General features: G+C 39.8%; 1 protein-coding gene across 4 annotated transcripts in view; it reads left to right on the top strand.

The window, feature by feature from the left end:
• The window catches only part of COL8A1 (collagen type VIII alpha 1 chain), a 184,312-nt gene that overhangs the window by 91,765 nt on the left and 78,625 nt on the right, over nucleotides 1-13,922 (top strand). For 3 of the 4 annotated variants that reach the window (XM_010598600.3, XM_064273054.1, XM_010598599.3), the window contains exon 2: nucleotides 13,791-13,909. The gene's annotated coding sequence lies outside the window, so the exon portion shown is untranslated. Of the gene's footprint in view, nucleotides 1-2,963; nucleotides 3,088-13,790; nucleotides 13,910-13,922 lie in introns of those variants that run through there. The other variant, XM_010598597.2, reaches the window with a different exon arrangement.

The raw sequence follows: 13,922 nt of genomic DNA, 5'->3' as shown, positions 1-13,922 counted from the left end.
GCTTACAAAAAGTGTTAAGAAATTTCAGCTGACCGATAAGCAGACAAGTCAGCCAGCCAGTGAGCCCAGCACGCTTGCTTTGTGCCCTGTCTGGAGGGGGCGGGCTGAGGAGACAGAAAGAGGGGCACGGTGATGCCCACAGGGCAATGGAAAGAACAAATCATGGTGGCCACAACCCAAAGGTGAACAGCGTATAAACCAGGTAGATGTGTTGTTTGAGATGGAAAATAAATTGCTGGACACCTGCTTGCAAAATAAGAGTGGCTCAAGTTTATACAAATATGTTTTGATATCTGGAGAATGACTAAATTCAGACTTCCCTTCTTTAATTAGCTATTAAGCTTGATGAAGTACTTTTTTCAAGTCAAGTAGAAAATGACTTTAAAGGTGTGTCTCCAAGAAAGGGGGCAAGGGAAGGCCAGGCTGATACATGAAAAGGCAGGAGAAAACAGCCACATTTATGGCAAAGCCTCTGAGAATGTTTCAGCAAGCACTGGGTTTTAAGTGATGCCGGTGATGTGGCTAAACCTGATGTGCCTGTCGAAGGTGCTTAATTTGGAGCAAAAGTTTAAAGGGAGTGAGGTGAAATTGGTCACTCCATAAATAATCACCTGAGAAAAATATCCACCTCCAAAGCTATTTCTGCCATGGGCTTTTTTCAAGGCCCTCCTTTTTTTGGACTTCTTTCAATTCAATATTAAGTTTTTTGAGTGAAGGAATTCTCTTTTCAAGGAAACTATGTCCCATCAGGAAACCCTGGTGGCGTAGTGGTTAAGTGCTATGGCTGCTAACCAAAGGGTTGGCAGTTCAAATCCGCCAGGCGCTTCTTGGAAACTCCTTGGGCAGTTCTACTCTGTCCTACAGGGTCGCTATGAGTTGGAATCAACTTGACGGCACTGGGTTTGGTTTTTCTTTTGGTATGTGCCATCATATTTTGTTAGTATGTGTTTAAAAGGATCCCAGGGCGTGAAAGATGGAAAACATATCCACGTGGATAGAGGAGAGTGAGAATTGCCAACTCTCTGCCAGTAGACTAAACGTTACTTAATAAAACTGCTCATATATGATATTAGGGGCCTGGCAAAACATACAGGCAATAATAAACTAAAACATGAGTCAGCTTGTGTAAAAACTCTGAGATCTAAGCTTAAGTCCCGTGATGTTAATGTATCATATTCACAAAAGTAGGTAATTGGGACAACTTATATTAAAATATGTAAGCTATACCTCAGTAAAAAAAAAAAAAAAAATTAAAAACATATACTCAAGATTCTTGCTTGAAAAATCAGTGGTAGGATGACACGGATTAATCACTGTGATAGACACGGTCGGTTAAAATATTGGTCGTTACATCAAGAGACCCCCAATAAAAGCTCTGGACACAACCTCCGTTAGCTTCCTGGTTGGTAAAAGACATTTGTTCTTGGGAGAATGACATGCCCTTTTTGACATGTGGAAGCTTCACATTGGGGACCTCCCCAGACCTTGCCCTACGTGTCTCTTCTTGTATCCTTTGTTTAAAAACAAAACAAAACTATAATCGTATCACAAAATATATATCCAAGCCAGTGCTGTGGATATATATATATATATAATCAGTAGTTGAGGGAAAATAGCTGCCCTTTTGGCCAAAGAACTAGTCAGAACATAGTCATAGAATTGTTGAATGTTAACGGTAGATAAAACCTTGAAATTACTTTGTCCATCTCATTTTATATTTGAGAAAAACAAGGCATTCATCTCACTGTGATATCTAGAGATAAATTGCTTGTCCAAGCTGTTAAGAGCTAGGAAGTGGCCATCAGCATCTTGAGACTACCACCTCATCAGCTCCAGAAAAGCATGAAGTATAAATTAGATTTTTTATGACCTAATAAATAAGGTCCAATTGGAAGCAGAGAAATGGGACATACCGACCTGTCAATATTCTTAGAATGAGACTCATGAAATCAATTACGGGAACTCACAATTTATAGAGATCCTAGCAGGCTATCTTATCTTGAGGAAAAGCGAGAGGCAAAAACAAACAAAAAAAAATTGTAAATAGATGACATCCTAAACGGAAGTTGTGTGTATCCAGGAAAGACGTCTGTGGTGTGTTTTTGACAGCTGTCTTTAGAGGAATGGCTATCATCAGGGGTAATACCCTCTTCTCTAATGAGGAAAGAAGAGGAAATGAATTTAAACTACAACCAAAGAAATTTCAGTCAGATGGAAAGATCTTATTGGCAGTAAAGGTTTTATAAACCCTGGAAAAGATTCGTGGGGAGGTTTTCAAATTTCTTATCTGGATATATTTAAAAAGAAGAGAGATAACTATCAGCCCAGGGTGGCTGAGGTAGAGACCTGCCTGGAATTCCCTTTCAGCTGAATTCTACGATTCCAGATTAATTTCTGACAATGTTCAGGATGTCAAAGGCAGTAAATGCTAGACAATCGCAACAAAAATGTTGCCCCTTAAAAAAAAAAATCACCGGAGGTAATCATTTCCTTGGAAAATAATTGGCATAGGCTAGTTGCTTATAAGTGGAACATACAATTATAATATATTCTCGTTTTTATTTTCTTTTTAGCCTGGTTTCCAGTGCAAAGACAGCTTATGAACTCTCTGGCAGGCTGTGTCCTGCATAATATTTTTTTGTTTTCTTCCTCTAGGCTGGTTACAACAGAGTTTCTTAAAAGGAACCCTGAGCTGAGTAACAATACATGTGCCCTCAAAGTACGTACCAGGGAAGGAAAAAAGTCCTCTCCTCCCACGCCAAAAGAAAGCTTCTTTCCCTTTTAACTGACAGAAGCAGAATGGTTCCACCAACTCCATCACCCTTTTCTTGCCCCTGGCACAGACTCCAGCGAGTTCTCCACAAGCTGCAGAATTTCCCCTTTATTTCCAGCACACAAACAGCACATGCGCTAACCTCTTGTACCAAAATTCTATAATTGGTTGTACTTCTCTGTTTATACAGCTGTGTGTCTGTTTGCCCCATTCTGCTTGCCACGTCTATTGTCTAGTTTTTGCTGAGAGTTCCCAGAGGGGAGGAACGAAGTACATCTCACTGGCCTTGCACAGCACTGCGCATGCACACACAGGTGGGCACCATGTGATTATGTTTGACAGTGATGGTCCTTGCATGACTGGATGCTAAAAAAAAAATCTCATGGGATTAATCAAAGCTGGAGAGAGAGTCTGTGTCATCCTATGAGCCTTCCATTCCCAGCACACCATAGCCATAATGGGGGGTTTCGGGAAAATGAGCAGTGTGGACAAGGGTCCACTCATCAACTGGACGATCAAATACACCAGGGCCTCAAGTGCACGGAAAACAAGGCTGTCTGGGAGCCTGCTCTCCACCGTGACCCTCCTTCCCCTTGTATGTGAGCTGGATCTTGCTGGGATCCTTAGCTCACAGCATCGCTGGGTCCATTCCCTTTGAAGTTGTTATAGCTCAGACACCCCAGGGAAGACTGTCAAATTCACAGTATCTTGGCTTTCTTATTTCTTTATTTTTTTTAACCCAAAGGCAACGAAAGTCATTTTCATCAGAATTAATTATTCTTCCTTCCCAGCAATCCACACACAGCCCCTTCTAACCTTCCTCCCTTTACCATAGCCTTCCTTACAGACCCAAGAACCCAGAGATGAGTCAATCCACATTTCTTAGTTGGGTTAAAAATTTGTAATACCTATTCATACCCGTAGGACGAGTCCCTTGTCTTCGTTAAGACTGAGTTTATTCATCCATAAAACAGAAATTCTAATCTATCCCACAAACCTGTTTGTACCCACCAAACCAAACTAAACCCACTGCCACTGAGTCAATTCCACCTCATAGCAACCTACAGGACAGAGTAGAACTGCCCCATAGAGTTTCCAAAGCCATAATCCCTAAGAAGCAGACCACCACATCGTTCTCTCATGGATTGGCTGGTGGGTTTGAACTCGGGCTTGGAACCAGTTCATTTTGACTCAAACCTCTGCTGAGAATTTGCATTTCCATCCCAGGTATACTGAATCAAAATCTACGTTTTAACAAGTGCATTAAATTTTGAGAACCACTGTTCTACTAGTGGTTCTCAGAATTGGTCCATAACCAGCAGTATTAGCATCGCCTGGGGACTTGTTAGAAATGCAAATTCTCAGCAAGTGTTTGGACCACTGACCTTCCAGTTAGTAGCTGAGTGATTAACCTCTGCACCACCTATAGGTGTCTTCAAAGTTAGGTTTTCAAAGGACAAAATGATTGATGAAATCCTTTCCTCGGGAAAGCACAGAAAATGACATTTCATTTAATTCAACAAATATTTCCTAGGCACCGATTATTAGCCACTCACTGCGTAGTGGGGAGAGAGAAGCGAACCAGATATAAACTCTGTCTTTAAAATGTGCGTGTACGTGTGTGTATATGTGTGTGTGTATACATGCACACACACACACACACACACATATCTATAGAGAGAGTTAACTTAAGGTTTTCTTAAATATAAGAGGAATCCCTGAGTGGTACAAATGGTTAACATACTCAGCTGCTAACCAGAAAGTTGGAGGTTTGAGTTCACCCAGCGGTGCCTCAGAAGAAAGGCCTGGCAATCTACTGAAAAATCAGCCATTGAAAACCCTATGGAGCACAGTTTTACTCTGACACACATGAGGTTGCCATAAGTCAGAATCAACTCAATGGCAGCTGGGTCAAAAATAAGAAGAATGCTTTATTTTACGGTTGCGGTCAGGATTATATGAGATAATATATATAAAGTATACTTAACACAGAGCCTGTCATGTAAGACATACTCAGTGAATAATAATTACTATTATTTATGTTATGGTTTAATTTAGAACATTTTTCCCCAAAGGGCTTTCTCTGGAAATCAAATTTTACCTTGGATTATAGGCAACATAGTTTGATTGGGGGCGGGGGAGTGGTGGGTAAGCATCACGCTCAAATGCAAAAAAAAAAAAACCAAAACTAGTATCTGGAACATACTAGGTCTTGACGTGCTGAGACAATCTACTCCTGGTTCCCCATTCTGCTCGTCCCACCAAGGTTATGGACTGTTTTCAGAACCTCAGTCAATATCCCAGACACACCACAGCACAGTGCTTCCTCCTTTCGGCTTCCTCCTCCTTGGGCTACCCTTGTAGTTGTTCCACAGGACAAGTGACTGCAAAGACACTTGAAATTTCTCACTTTGTTTTGAGGGTACGTACAATGATTATTTCAGAGTATCACATTAGTGAGTTAACTGTACTGAACCAGTATCATTGACTAGTCTTAAACAGGAATAAACCAACTTTTAACAGGAGGGAAAACTGAGTTAAATTTACTTGCCCAAGGCATTTTTTAAAAAATTTGCCCAAACCAAGTTGCTTCCCAGGTCATCCAGTGATTACAGATCCATCAGCCCGTCAGCAACTTGAGAGTAAGAACTGAGCTTTGCTCATTTAATTCTGCCTTTTCATCTTTAGTGAGTTATAATGTTGGTTTAATCAATCAGTTATTCTACAAATTAATTGTATGGATGAACAAATTAATGAATTAGAATGCAAGTAAGAAGATGACTTGAATACAGGATGTCATAATGTAGCTAGCCCCAGCAAAGAAATCCACTTACCTCTGACTTTGGGGTTCAATCCGAGCATTTCTCATAAAATGCCAAATGTCTGTATAACTGAAATAAGATTTCATGTCAGGTTATCCGTGAACATTTACCAATATGAAGATTTAGCCTTAGACTCTTTAGTGAACTCTGTCATTTAGAAGGCCTCTGACTATGTGTTAAACCTGCATTATGTTCTCTATACTTTATCCCGTCTAAAGTTTCATCTAATGGTTTCATTTAGAAAGGTCTATAATTTCACCTTCCATATTTCTTTAGCAAGGACAAGGAACTTCTGGGAAGCATTTGACTATTACTATCCGTTGTAAAAGCATCAAAAGGATGCACCTGGAATGAAAATCTCATAGACTATTTCCTGGTAAATATCATCTCTTAAGTTGTATGATGAGGGCCTGATTTTTAGATTCTTGAAGGTTCTTCTCTCCAGCTCTCTAAATTAAAGTAATTATTTCTCAAATATAATCACATAATGAAGTGCTAGTTTCTCACCCCACCTTTTTGTATTCCAAACTAATGGAATCTAAGATATCCAGATAGACTTTAAATATTTAGGTCTTGTCAGTCCTTTCATTGACCAGATCACTTAGACTGAGCTTCTTTGAACTTTCTGACCATTAAATGTGGTCGTTAGACAATAATAATTTACTTTATTGTAAATAAAGGAAAATGAATGTCTCTCTAACCATAACGTAGAAGTCCCCAGGTGACACAAACAGTTAAGTGTTTCACTACTAACTGAAGGATTAGCGGTTCAAACCCACCTAGAGACTCCTTGGAAGAAAGACCGGGAAATCTGCTCCAAAAATTACAGCCTGAAAATGCTATGAAGAAATTCTGCACACATGGGGTCACCATGGGTTGGAATCAACTCAATTGCAACAGATTTGGTTTTTTTTGTTTGTTTTGATTTAACCATAGTACACTGAAAAGAAGTTCAGCGATTTGGCAATGCAAATCCTCAATGTTGGCTTGGGACAATCTTAGGAATTTTTTTTCTTTTCTAATTTATCAGGATTGAGTTGTTAATTCAGAATCGATCCTGTTTTAGTAGAAATGAGTTTAACAGTCCTAGAGTTTTATCCGATAATGAACAATTTTGAGTTTTCATGAAAATCAGCTGGAAGACTAAAGAGCTCCTTCTGATGGATGGAGAAAGGGAAATGCCTCTCCCCCTTCTCCCTCCAGCTCTCAAGCATTATCCAGAAGTAATGGAACCGAATCACATGCTCTGCTCTATGAGAACTAAGGATAGCTTCTAGGAACCTCAAGGTGCCTCACCCGGTTATCTTTTTCTAAGTCCTGGCCTCTCTAAAACCTCACATGTGCAGTTTCTGAGCAAATCTTAGGTCCAATTTAATAGTATTGTTGATCGACGAACATTTGTCATGCTCCAGGCAACTGCCATGAATCAGTAAAATACAGTATCCCTTAAAACTAACTCTGGGGTAATGTCAATGGGATATGAATAGTCAGTTCCTCCATTTTGCCAATCCCTGACTCACCCACCTTCTCCTTCAACAATGTGTGAAAGAATAAAATTTGTCTTCTCATTGCCTTTACTTGCTTATCGCACAATTGTAAAGATTAAATGAGACTGTGCAGATAACACCCTTAACAAGGAAACTGGCCCCAAGTACATGTTTAATAAACATGCATTTCCTTTTCCTTCAAGAATCAGGAAAATGTGTCCACCCTGTTTTGTAGAGGAAATTCAAACATGGCGGGGATAGGCTATGTGGAAAACAAAGCTTATGGCTGAGTGTCTGAGTGAATGTGAGCTATGTACTTTCTGAAATGTTATGGAGTATCTATAAGTAACAATTTAGATTTTCCCATGGGCTCTACAGAAATAGATCTCATTATGTAAAATCTTGAGATCATACCTGGCCATTAAGGCCCAACCACCAAGGTTCCAGCATCCTGCAGAGCGGATGATACCAAGAGGAACAGCTTTAACTCCCATCCAGTCAACAAGAGGTGATCAAGACATGTCCTCGTTCTAGAGGTTTGTGCTAAGCCAGCCTACAAAGCTTTCAATGTTTTCAACGCTTTCAGTAATGAAGGGAGGAACCTTTTACTAAGACTCGTTCCTTAGCCAGTAAATAAATCACAAGTTCAGCAGCAATAAAAATGTTGGTGGGAGGCGAACATTACTCATTTCAAAGCAACGAGCCTGTTGAGTAGTGGTCTAGTTTCAAAAGTATCTGGTTTGACAGGGAAGCTCTCATCGCGCTCCTGAGATCATTGTACATTTTGTGATTTTGTCTGTGGCTCTTCTTTTTCTTTTTTAAATTGAAGCAACGTAGTTAGCTCTAATCAGAACCATCAAAGCCTTTAAAGATGCCCATATAATTTACAAATTCTGTTTTTGAAAGAACGTCAGATGCTGTTTCTCCTGCAGTGCTGAGTTTCGTGTTTCAGAAGTACCAGAAGCGTTTGCAAGGCATCCAGCAAATATTTATTACCTACCGTGTGCCAGGCCTGGCTCTGGTTACAGAGGATATCACAGTAAACAAAACGAGTTCCTTGCTGTCAGGGAGGGGTTGGAGAGTGAGGAAGGCGTGATGATAAGGCGGACTATCAGTGAATAAAATGGAGGTATAACTGCTAAAAGAGGATTAGATTACGCAAATGTGAATATGAGTGGGCTGACTTTAGATATGATGGTCAAGAAAGACCTCCCTGAGAATGTGATGTTCAAGTTGGACTTCAGTGGTAAAAGGCCCAGCCATGCAATGCTCTGGGGGGAGAGTATTCCAGGCAGAAGAATAGCAAAGGCCCCAAGAGGGGACCAGCAGGTGTTCCATGGAAAATTAAGAAGTGTGGCTGGAGACCCAAGGGTGAGGAGAGAGGCGGTGAGGCCTGAAACAGACAAGTAGGAAGTCAGAAGAGAAGTTTAGGTTTGCTCTAAGTGCTATGGGGAGTGAGTGGGGAGAGGCAAGAATTAAGCAGGATGATGGCACCATCCAATTTACATTTCTGAAATTCACCTCATCTGCTGCTCGGAGGGTCGGGCAATAGCAGATGCAAGAGAACAGGCTAATTTATGATTTTTATCGTGGTAAAATGTGCATAACTTAAAATTTACCATTTTAACCGTCTTAAAGTGGACAATTTGGTGGCACATTCACAGTGTCGTACAACCATCCACCGCTATCTGGTTCTAGAACATTTTTTATCATCCCAAAAGAAAATCCCATATCCGTGAAGCAGTCACTCCCCATCCGCCCCTCCTTTGCCCCCTACAGCCACCAGTCTGCTTTCTGTCCCCATGGATGTGCCTGTACTGGAGATTTCACGTAAATGGAATCATACACTCGGTGGCCTTCTGAGACTGTTTCTTTCACCGAGCATAACGTTTTCAAGGTTCATGCTTGTTGTGACGTGTCCGTCCTTTTTATGGCTGAATAATATTCCAAATTATACCACAGTTTGTTTTTCCATTTATCAGAGCTAATTCATTTCTGTTGTCGTCTTTAAGAACACTCTGACTATGGCGGAGGGAACGGTGGGAAAGGTGCATAGAGGGGGCAAGAGTGGAAGAAATTTTAGTGAATTTGGAAAATGGTGTGGGATTGGATATGGAACTCAGATGGTAACTTGAGATCATGAGAAGGGAAACAATGTTTACTGAGGAACTGCATTTTTCCAGGTACTTACTACCATGTACATAATTTCCTCTAGTCATTACTACACCCAGTGGTATAGGCACTTAGCCCAATTTTCCTTATTAGGAAACTGAAAGAGAGTTAAACCAAATTTCCAAAGATTCAGCAAAAGTAAATAGCAAAGCAGGATTCAAGTCCGGTGTGTTTGCCCATAAAGTCTCATCTCTTTCTACTCTGCTCTGGTGTCTGCAGAGCCCTGGTAGCAAAGTGGTTAAGAGCTTAGCAGTTTGAACCCACCAGCCACTCCTTGGAAACCCTGTGGAGCAGCTCTGCTCTGTCCTATAGGGTCACTACAAGTCGGAATCAACTCAACGGCAACAGGCTTGGGTTACCGTGTCAGCAGTTCAGAATGAACAAATGAAACGTTTTGAAAATTTCATTCGAAATAATGAAACAATGTTTTGCAATACAAAGTGCACAATTTAACTGCGTATTGATTGACACTTAGACTGTTTCTATATTTTTGCTCCTATAAATAGAATTGTGATAAACACTTTATATAGTACTTTACCTCCTTTCTAATTATTTTCTTAACTGAATTCCTAGATTCCTAGAAAAGTCAAAACATATGGATATTTTAAAAGCTGTTGATATACAATATGAACTTTTCTTTCAGAAAGTTTGTGCCATTTTCTACTCCCTTTTAACCCAAAATAAATATTATTTTTTAATCTTGCCAATTTGAGAACCAACTTTTCAATCCATTGTTTAACTAACATTCCTTAAATTACTAATGAGGTTGAAGATTCCTTTACATGTTTATTAGCCTCTTTTTTCATATTTTGTGAATTATCTGTTCATTTCCTTGTCCATCTTCCTATTACAGTGTTAGTATTTTTTTCTTGGAGCTTTTTATATAAGAAGGATATTAAGACTATAAATTTTTGCAAATAATTTTTCTCAGTGTGTCTTCTACATTCAATTTTTTTTTAATTTTATTATTGATGATTCATACATACAAGAAGATATATTCCAGATATCTATTCTACCTAAGAAACCACATCAAAACCAGTGAACTAAAACAACAAACATTTTATCTCACGATTGTATGGGTCAGGAATTCACATAGGTCTCACCTGGGAGGTTTTTCTGTTCTTCCTGGTGTACTCACCTGGCAGATGGGCTGGTCTGAAGGTGGCTTTACTTACCTGTCTAGTGCCTTGGCAGGAATGGAAGGAAGGCTGGACTCTGCTGGCACGGCCAAAAGGAGCACCTACAAGTGGCCTCCCCAGCATGGTGGTCTCAGGTAGTCAGATTTCTTACTTGGCGGCTCAGGGCTCCGGACAACAGGGTTCTTGCTCCAGCCACCAAGGCAGCAACTGTGTGGCCTTTTATGACCCACCTCAGAAGTTATATAGTACCACTTCCACTGTGCTCTGTTGGTCAAGGCAGTCATAAGCTGGTCCAGATGCAAGGAGAGGAAACGCAGATGATTGTCAAAGAATTTTCATCCATATTTTGCAACCTCCATGTGTGGTGGTTGTTTTTAGGTGGAGTCAAGTCAATTCTGACTCATAGCAACCCCATGTGAGAAAGCAGAACTGCCCCATAGGGTTTTCTTAGCTGTAATCTTTACAGAAGCAGATTGCCAGGTCTTTCTCCCGAGGAGCTGCTGGATGGGTTCGAACTGTTAGCAGCCAAGAGCTTAGCCATTTGCACCACCTGGGCTCCTTAAACCTCCATAGGGTATAAAAACTTTTAAAGAGTAAAGCAAACTCCCCTTCCCTTTTTCATTTTGTTCAGTATAGAGTTCTTATATACAAATAGTTCCAAAGTATTTATATAAATAAATTTCTTTACAGTTTCTTTTATTGCTCTATAATTTATATATTTTTGATTATTTTCAAAGTGCCTGTCTACTAAATCAAGGGTAGTATCAATTTATATATTCAGAGAAATGACCTTATGGTCTTCAGGTCCTTTAAGCACTATGTGTTGTAGATGAATTAATTTAATTCTCTTCTTAAATTTCCATAGTGACACAACTGAGAATTTATCTAACCAGTTCAGGTTGGACCGTACATTTAATTAGGTGGTTTCTGTGTGGAGAAGAAAGAGAATCTGACTGTATAGTTCTAGTTTAGTACTTTGCCATATTTCTGGCTCATTCTTTCAAGATGAATTGAAATACAATGAGCTACGTATTGCCTGTGTAGCTAATAGTTCCCTTCATGTCTTGCTGTGGTGCTTGGATATTGAATAATTTGATGACTTCATAAATGGCAATTGTATCACTGTTTCTTACAAATGTTATAAATCGCAAAGTTTTTTAAAAAAAAGTATCATCACACAAGACCAACAAAAAAATCTTTTAATTAATAATTACTTTAAAGAACATTCTTCTGGTTCATAGAGAAGAAAATAAATGTGAAATAAATGTAGAATGACAATACTCATATCATGTTCTAAAAATGTCAATTTTCTCTGCCTCAAATGTTGCATTTCAAAAAAAAGCTTGGCCATCTACCTGGGTATGGGTCTTCAGCATTTCTATTTTCTCTGTATACCTTTCCACCATCTTATTTCACCACATCCAGAAAAAAAAAAAAAAGAATTTTAGAAGACAACGTTGGAAAAAAATCTTACTGTCTAATACAGTAAAGCATCTTCAGAGGGCAGGGGTTGCATCCAGTTTTTTTCAACACTATATCCCCAGCACTAAGCATTGTGCCTTGCACATAGTAGGTGCTTGGTAAATATTTATGGAAGAATGATACGGAGAGAAGCACAAAAATATTTATTGGCCTGTTCGGTTGCTCAGTGAAACGTCAGCGATTCAAACCAACCAGTCACTCCATGGGAGAAAGATATGGCAGTCTCCTCCCATAAAAATTACAGCCCCGGAAACCCCATTGGGCAGTTCTGCTCTGTCCTATAGGGTCACTGTGAGTCAGAATCAACTCGACGACAGTGGGTTTGGTTTGAGTTTGGTCCGGCTATCCAGTCCGAATCTGAGTATCTTTTTCATGGAGGGAGCTCTGCTTATGGAGTGTCTCCTACCTGTCTGTCTCTATTACCTATCAGTCTTCTTCAAGGAGTCATACCACATGAGCAGTGGACTGGAAAAGCCAAGGTCTTGAGTCCATTTACCTTCATTGAACTTTATTGCTAAAGATAATTTGAGATCCCACAGCTTTCCAGGACAAAAGGTTCTCATATCGCCTAGGGTTAACTCAAACTTTGTTTATGTCTGAGTACCTACTAGCTGAGCCAAAGTTCAAGCATCGCGAGCTTCATAAGGAAGGCCACGTGCCTGAGCCTTATGTTTTAGTAGCGTTCCTGTTTTATAGACATTCAGCAGCTGAAGGGCATTCAAGTATTTCTTCATTTTATCGTTAACACTAGACACAGATAAACTGTAGAACAACGCTCTCCAATAGGTAGCCACTAGCCACAAGTGGCTATTTAAATTCAAATTAATTAAAAGTAAACTAAAAATTCAGTTCTTCAATAGCACTAGCCACTAAATGCTCAATAGCAATGTGGCCAGTGGCCACTGTACTGAACAGTGCAAATACAGAGCATTTCATTAGGACAGAAAGTTTGTTGAACAGTGCTATTCTAGAATATACCACTTGTATCACATTGCAGAAATTCCTAACTGAATACTCAATTCTTCACTTATTCTCTATTCAAGGAAACCCTGGTGGTGTGGTGAAGTGCTACAGCTGCTAACCAAGGTGTCAGCAGTTCAAATCCACCAGGCGCTCCTTGGAAAACCTATGGGGCAGTTCTACTCTGTCCTGTAGGTTCGCTCTGAGTTGGAATCGACTCCATGGCACTAGGTTTGGTTTTTTTTTTTCCCGGCTTTCAAATCTTTTTATTTACCTGAATGTCTGAAGTTGCTCCTATTTAAATCTTTATTGAACAGCAAAGTAGATAATATTTCCAAAACAAGTCCCTGTGGAACACACCAAACAAAACAGTATTTAGTTCTCAAAACAGAGTTAAATTTCTGAAATTTAGTTCAGAGCTGGAAGAAGTCTCACGTGGTATTAATATCCCCATACAGATGTCTATAATTTAGAAATTAATGGAAGTTGAATTAATGAGATCTTAGCACATAATACAACCATGCAATAAAGATGTACCTGTTGCCATAGAGTCTATTCCAACTCATAGCAACCTTCTAGGACAGAGTAGAACTGCCCCATAAGGTTTCCAAGGAGCGGCTGGTGGATTCGAACTGCACCACCAGGGCTCCAATAAAGACATACAACAAATTATTTATTTGGACTAAAATTATATGTAGTATATGCATAAAAATAAGTAAATGCATACTTACAAATACAGAAACACACACAAAAAATATTCTTTCTTCTAATCAGCCTACAATATCCCCTAAAGTCCACTTAAATTTTGATAAATAATAGCATGTCTTATAGAAGTGTGTTTTTGTACATTCTTAGGGTGTAATTTCTCCTGTGATCCAAAAACGAGACACTGGACAATAATTGGGCTTCTCCTTGTCTTTCCACCTGAGTGAGTGTCCCCTTTGTTCTATTTCAGGAGCAGTTCTGCAGGTGGAGCAGCCTCTGCTGAGGAGACAGAGCCCAGCCCCGTTGTGTCACCAAAAGGCAGGAGCAGGGACCGTGGTCCTCAGTTCTGCAAGCCGGCCAGGTCTAACTGTGAGTGGGAGAA

The sequence above is a fragment of the Loxodonta africana genome, chromosome 20 (genome assembly GCF_030014295.1).
Source record: "Loxodonta africana isolate mLoxAfr1 chromosome 20, mLoxAfr1.hap2, whole genome shotgun sequence".
Lineage (NCBI taxonomy): Eukaryota > Metazoa > Chordata > Mammalia > Proboscidea > Elephantidae > Loxodonta > Loxodonta africana.
The sequence above is the reverse complement of the archived record's forward strand: the minus strand, read 5'-3'. Positions and strand labels throughout refer to the sequence as shown.